Genomic DNA, 7316 nt, shown 5'->3' on the forward strand with positions numbered 1-7316 from the left:
AAAAAAGTGTAACCTAGGTACTTAAAGCCATTGGATAAAATCAGAGGATTGAATATATTATTATTACTTGATTCCAATTCCAATTTCAAGGAAATTCCATGTGAAGCCTACCAATAAGTGCTTTTGTTGTCACATTTCAGGAACTTTTTGAGGAGGCAGACTCAATATACTTTTACCAGAAGGGGAGTGTTCTTGGAAGGAGCTTTTTCCTTCCCACCATTGACCATGCACTTGTAGAGGCTGGATGAGAAATAAACCGAACATTCACCCTATTATACTAAGAGTTGTCCTAATAGAGGACAAACTAGACATATTGAGAAAAGGGAGCCTCAGGGGCGATGACCAGTGGGGTTAGTCTTGATGAGAAGAGTCACATCTTCATTACAGTAAAGGAAGAGGGAGGATGATGACAAGGGGTTGTAAAGTAAGAAGAGGAAAAGAGGGACTTCATGGTGAATGGTCTTGATTTTTTTAGTAGCATACAAAGTGAGCTCGTTAACCAAAAGGATAAAAGTAGTAGGCATCCTGGGAGGCTTAGGAGAGAAAAGAAGGTTTGAATAAGCCACTAGTGAGTAGGATACACAACCAATCAGGGAGTAGTAAAATCATTACTTGCTTACAGTTGATATCAGTTGGCATAAATTTATAATTATTTTGTTTTTTTAGAGCAGAAAGGGAATTAAATCTAATTTATAATAAATCTCATTCCCTAAAAAGGGAAAAATGAGGCTGCATCACCCAAGGCCAATGGCATAGATTCCCATCTGAACTCAGATGTCTTTGTATAGGTATACAATATAATGGCCTCACTATTTCTATCTGTAGCTTGATTATGAGAAATTGTGATTTCCCTGTTTTTTCAAGGCTATACCCCAAAAGTATGTCCTTAAATATCAATGTATCTTAAACCAACATAAATATGTAAAATACATAAACACATAAAAGTGTGTGTGTGTGTATGTATACATACTTTTTTGTATACTTTTTTTTAAAGAGTAGAAATGGATTCTAATCTAACCATCTACTCTAGCAGTCAGCAAACCATGCCTATGGGTCAAATCCGTCCTACTGCATGGTTTTGTACAGGTCTACAAGCTTAAAAGAATTTTTTTTATATTTTAAAATGAAGTTTTATTCTATTCGGAATTTAGGATTTGGCCCAGCAGCTGTAAATGTGGTGACCACTGGTTCTAGTCTTCCATTTTAGAAATAAAGTACCTGAAGATGCCCTACGAGTTGAAGTAATTTGACCAAGGTCACACAGCTAGTTAGTGGAAGTCTCATAACTTTTTGGTGGTTCATCTTTTTGGGGCAACTCCATGATGTAGTGGATAGAGTGCTAGTCCTGGAGTCAGGAAGACCCCACTTGAAATCCGACCTCAGATACTTACTAGATAGGAAATCCTGGGCAAGTTACCTAACCCTGTTTGCCTCAGTTTCCTCACCTGTAAAATGACCTGGAGAAGGAAAGGGTATGCTACTTTAGCATCTTTGCCAAAAAAATCTCAAATTGAGTCACAAAGAGTCTGACTTGACTGAGACAACCGAACCACAAAAATTTCATCTTTTTGGGCAAAATGAAGGGTTTAATGATGACTTCTAATATCTCTTCTAGTCCCCTCACTTTGATCCTTTGTCTCAGTGCTGCGCTCTTCCCATCTATTGGTCTGCATAGCATAAATTGTGAATTTCTTAAAGAAAATTTTTTTCTAGTTACATACAAAAACAATTTTTGACAATTGTTTTCTGACATTTGAGAATGCAGATTTTTTCTTTCCCTACCCTCTCCCCCTCCCTGAGGCAGTAAATAGTCTGATATAGATTATTTTCATGCAACTCATAATAAATACTAAATTTCAAAGCATAAGTGGAATCCCAGACCTGTCTTGGGGCCTATTTAGAGGGTAAAGAAGAAAAGAAAGGAAGTTTATTAGTTTTTTTTTTTTACTTTAAAGTGAGAGAATGAGTGTATGTGAACAACACAAGGCAGATGGATGACTTCCAGTCCAGCTGGGATTAGTTTCCAGCTCAAATGAAAAGAAAATAAACTGAGGTATAAGTAGGGTAAACCACAACCACCTGGGTCAGATCTTGTGGCAACAATCGAGCTGCCACTCTCTATCTCCATCCTTGGTTTATCCTTCCAGTTTCCTCACTTATCAAATATTTATTGTCAACAACGGGCAGTTCTGTTTGCACACAGTGCAATGGGGTAATGAGATAGTTAGGTTCCCTCCTGTTATTGATGGGGAGTGCTGATGGCATGAATAATTTCCTCTCTTTATAAATGGGAATTTAATTATTGATGCCTTGTTTAGGCAGTGACAAAGGTGTTCCCAATGTAGAGCTACAATTGGAGGGCCCTGGCAGGCAACAGGATGATGTCTGTGATTCTTAGGATTTATGAAATAAAGTCAGTTGGTTATTTTGCAGAGGTACTTTTTTATTTACAAAAATCTATAGAAATGCTTTTTTTTTTTAGCAAAACAGGAAGAAGAAAAAAATTCAAATCCAATAATCCAGTTTAGATAAATGCACAAGAAAGAAATCAGAGGAAAAAGAAACCTTTTGTAGTCAGTAGAATGTAGGCTCCGTAAGGGCAGGAATAGTTGTGGGTTTTGTTTCTCTCTTTTGTGTGCCTTGCATAGGTTATGTCCACTTCCACTCTTCAACTCCTGCCATGGAGCCTGGTTTAACTGCTTGCTGAGCCAAATGAGTTTAGAGAGCAAATGATTAAATGTTGATACTAAAATGATTGAGAATGGGAGGCAGCCAGGTGGCTCAGTGGTTGAGAACCAGGTCTAGAGATGGAAGATTCTGGGTTCAAATATGGCTTCAGAGACTTCCTAATTGTGTGACCCTGGACAAGTCACTTAACCCCATTGCTTAGTCTTTCCTGCTCTTCTGCCTTGGAACCAATACATGGTATTAATTCTAAGATAGAAGGTAAGGGTTTTTTAAAAAAGACTTTTAAATGTATTCATTTATTCATTTATAAACCCTTACTTTCTAACCTAGTAACAACTCTAAGGGCAAAATCAAGTTAAGTGACTTGTCCAGGGTCACACAGCTAGAAAGAGATAAGAACTCTGATGCTAGATTTGAACCCAGATCCTCCAAACTCCAAGCTTGCTTAGCTGCCCCAAGAAAGATCTTTAAATTTAACTGGAAATACTCTAAGTCTTGAAAGTTTAGATAATAACCTCCTATAATTTTATGAAGTCGAAAAATAGTCAATCAGATGTAAGTACAGGGGATAGAATGCTGGACCTAGAGTCAGGAATACCTGAGTTCAAATGTAACCTAAGATACTTATTAGCTTTGTGACCCTGGACAAATCATTTTACTTTTCTCTGTTCTAATTTCATCTGTAAAACAGTATCTCCTAGAATTATTGTGAGAATAAAATGAGATAATATTTGTAAATTAAATTTAATGCTATGTAAATGCTGGTTATTGGGACATTTTAAACCTCAGGAATATCAAGGTTTTAGGTAGGGAAAGGTGGAAAGAATACCCATAGTTCAGTCCTTTCATTCAATATATTTTTCATCTTCGTTAACATGTTTTCTCCTATCTGTCCTGCTTGAAGTTTGAGTTTGCAAATAAAGCTTAGTGACAGAGACCACATTTCTTTTTTATTTGCTTAGATCTGTGATGGTATTGGGTTCAGATAAAATGTAGCTGGGAATATGTCTCGAAATGATGGCATTAGACAGTTTTATTCTTGGCAAAAATTAGGATGTTGGAGAGGAGGTTATGAACCAGGTATTGAGGGTATTTTCTGTCTCATGTAGTGATGTCTACTCTGCTGAATCATCCATTCTGTAGACTGGTCTTCTATCAGTGGTGGAGTTATGGCTTTTGCACCTCCACAGTTCTTGCCTACTTTTCCTCTAACAGTATGCATGTCTCTTCAGCTTACCACATGCTTTTGGTGCCAAACATTTAAGTCAAATATATGAGATGGAAAGGCAGTATCATAAGAGTGGAAAACTCTGACTTTGGTGTCAGAGGACCTGCGTTCAAATCTTACCTTTATTACTTATTACCCATGTGACCTAGTGAAATTTTACCTCTTGACCTCAATTCCCATATATGTAAAATGAAGAGTCTGGTCTTGGAGGTCCCTCCTAGCTCTAAGTCTATGATGCTACAAACCAAGAAAAAGAAGAAAGGGTCAATATATGCGAACTCAAAAAGTATTACTAAAAAGCAAAGGACTTAATTGCTAGAGAGTAGACTAGATAGTCTTCTGTCCTCATGCAGCTTTATTTCATATAGATAGCCACATAGCTTTGAACTCTCAAAACACTTGGGTTTAAATGTTGAAATTTTCAGTGATAAATTGCTTTCCTTATTCCCCTTGAAGTCAACTTAAGTCTAGGGTAAACAGCACTGAAACAGTAAAGCATTTAATTCAGACAGAAATGAAAAGTAAAGCAACAGAAACAACATCAGCACTCATTTCCCAAAGAAGTATGAACTATTTCCACTTGATCACAAAGCAAGTCCAGACACCCAGAAGTTTAAATTAATGGAACCAATATTTATTTATTAATCTACTGATGAATAAATATACCTACTGACCCAGACAGACTTTCTTAGTGAAAGCTGCACCGAACTGAAGTTACAGTTTTTATAGGGTTACATATGTGTAAGATGTTAAGCAAACTTATACAATGTAGAAGATGATATATTGCTTTAAATCATACCATGAGTGAGATAGAGTCTTAGTGACCAGGGCAGAATGACCAGGGCAAGCAAGCCTTATCGTATAGAAGCCAGATGTGCCATTAGCAGGGGAGGGCAGGACATTCCCTGGTATATCTTATCCTATACTAGATTTATCCCTTCCTTAAAGAGTCATCCTCTGGGGTGCTTCTGCCTTTCCCCTGAGGAAGCACATTCCTGATGCCTGCTTGCTGTAAGGAAAAGTAAACTTATTGATTTAACCAATTGATTAGGGAGCTAGTTTTATTTCACGTTAATCATGCGTCCATGAATAGCTTTGGAGACAAGCTCTTCTGAAATCTAGGGAACATCTGGGCAGTGTCATCAGCCTGGGTTTACTTCTGGGAAGGCTTTGGAAATGACTTCAGGAGAGGGCTTTTGATTGCCTGCTGCTTAGTTGCTATCAACTTTTTGCCCTTCTCAGTTTGGCTTGATGCAGGCACTGTTCACTTTATCCAGCTGTCCCATGGACCCACCATCTCTTCTACAGTATATCTCGTTTCCTTGCTACATCCTATTTGGGATTCTCCACATAGAGTTCAATGGTAGCATTTCTTGCCATGGTTACCCTTTTCTCGAAAGCCTTTATTGCTCCTAAAGTCATTCTTCCGGCAGAGATCTGTCAGTTTCCATCTTCCATCAATAATCAAAGTCTTGGCCATGAACACAGGTTGTAGTGGAAAATGGAGTCCTTGTTCTTCTCCAGTGAGTGCATCTGCTGGAGGTCCTACCACAGACTTAGAAAAGGTAGTCCTTCTCCTCTAAGACAGATGCTCTTTGTGATGGCGGCCATGCCTGTTATAGGAGTGCTGGACAAACTACACACAAAAACGAATGCAACTTTCCTAGTCATTTTGTGCTTTAGATCTTATTGGAATAAAGCAACTTATTATTTTGCTTCTGAGAAGAGTGTCAGCTAAAGGATGCCTCACAGCTTTCTGCCTCTGGGTCATCAGCGCTAGAACCCTGGTGGGTGTTCTGAGGCTTACCTCTGGATCCCTTTTTCCTTTCCCTGGTGGCAAAGGGAAGCAACATGTCCCGGAGGGTCCTGAATAGCCTTTCTGGAGATCCAGGACTGCAAAGATCAATAATCCCACAGAAAAAAAAAATGTAGGGATGGGATGGGAAAAGGGGAGGATGAGATCTCAGACCAATTATTTTTCTACAAAATACTTTATGTGACAACGGAGGCAGGCCCCAAAGGGCAGCATGTAACAACAGAGCCTAATTAGAATGATTTCAGTGTAATCATTAACTCGCATCTAACACCTACGAGAGTATTTCTGTTTAAACTAAAACATGACCTGCATGGTGGAGAGGCCTTGTAAACTGTCTATGAAATAAAAAATGTGACAGTAAAGGTCAGAGCAGCACTCATTTGAATTTCAAGTAGGAAGCTGGCTCCACAGTCATCATGTAAGGCAAGACTGGCGACTCTTTTGCCTGAGCTCTCCTTGCCAACAGTAGCAGTTGGAGAAATCCTCCCGGACTAATTACTAGGGCTGCAAAACAAGTATTCTTCTCTCTGTTGCCTCACCCATCCCTCTCCCACTCCCCAGCCCCCCAGTCCCTTCACTCTTTCGGATATGCAGAAAGACTTGCGTTCCTAATTATAGCCCGTAAAAGAGGGGCTCCGTTTGTTGTCCTGCGCAGGACTGAAGGTCACCGCTCGAGCCTGCCAAGCGGCCCCTAACAACTCACTCCAGCCACCTCCCGACAGGCTCCCTGGCATTGACTTCCCCGCACGTCTCCTGCTGGCAAAGCAGGGGAGGGCTTGCTAATAAACTCTCCTCCCAGCAAGAGTGATGCTAACGCATTGCCTTCCGCTGGGCCGCGTAAAAAGCAGCTATCAAATCAGCAAGATGCAACTTGATTTGCAGGTCTCCAGTGAAATTTAAGAAGGCGAACCGTAAAACGTTCAGGGAAAAGGAAGCATGAAAACATTTTTAAGGAAAGCATTTAAAAAGTCAGAGACAGACATAATAATAAAAAAAAGTTGGCAGGGAAGGTTTTATTTATTCATTTTGAAACATTGCAAAGAGCTCTGTTAGCAGCATTTATCTGAGTTTTTTTTTTTTAAAGCAGCCCAGAAAGCAAGTGAGTTGAATTCATTTCCTATTTCCTTCTGTGACTTTTAAAAGTACTGTATACACAGAGATCTTCTTTTGCACTTCTGGGAATTTATAAAGCTATAACATTTAGTACATAAGCCTTACTTCACTAAATCCTACTTCATCCTGTCCTGTCTCCCCATTTCTACCTTTTTCTTTCCTCCCTAGCATTCAATGCTGTGATTTTTTCTTTGTCATATGTGGTAATTGGTGCCTTTGTCTCAATCTGAGCTGAAACAACATTTTTTTCTCATTACTTTCACCTCCACTTTCATCTCCCTTTATTTCCTTTTTTTTCCTTCCCTAAAGACATTTAAAAATGAACTTGACTATGGTGAAAAGTAGAAGTCAGGAAAACCCAATGCTTCTTGTTCTTTATTGATTCTCCAAACTGCATAAACTGGGGAGGAAGCTGGCTATTCACCATTAAACTGACAAAGATGGGAGGCCCCCCTTGAAGACAGGGAAGTT

This window comes from Monodelphis domestica, chromosome 7 (genome assembly GCF_027887165.1).
Source record: "Monodelphis domestica isolate mMonDom1 chromosome 7, mMonDom1.pri, whole genome shotgun sequence".
Taxonomy (NCBI): Eukaryota; Metazoa; Chordata; class Mammalia; order Didelphimorphia; family Didelphidae; genus Monodelphis; species Monodelphis domestica.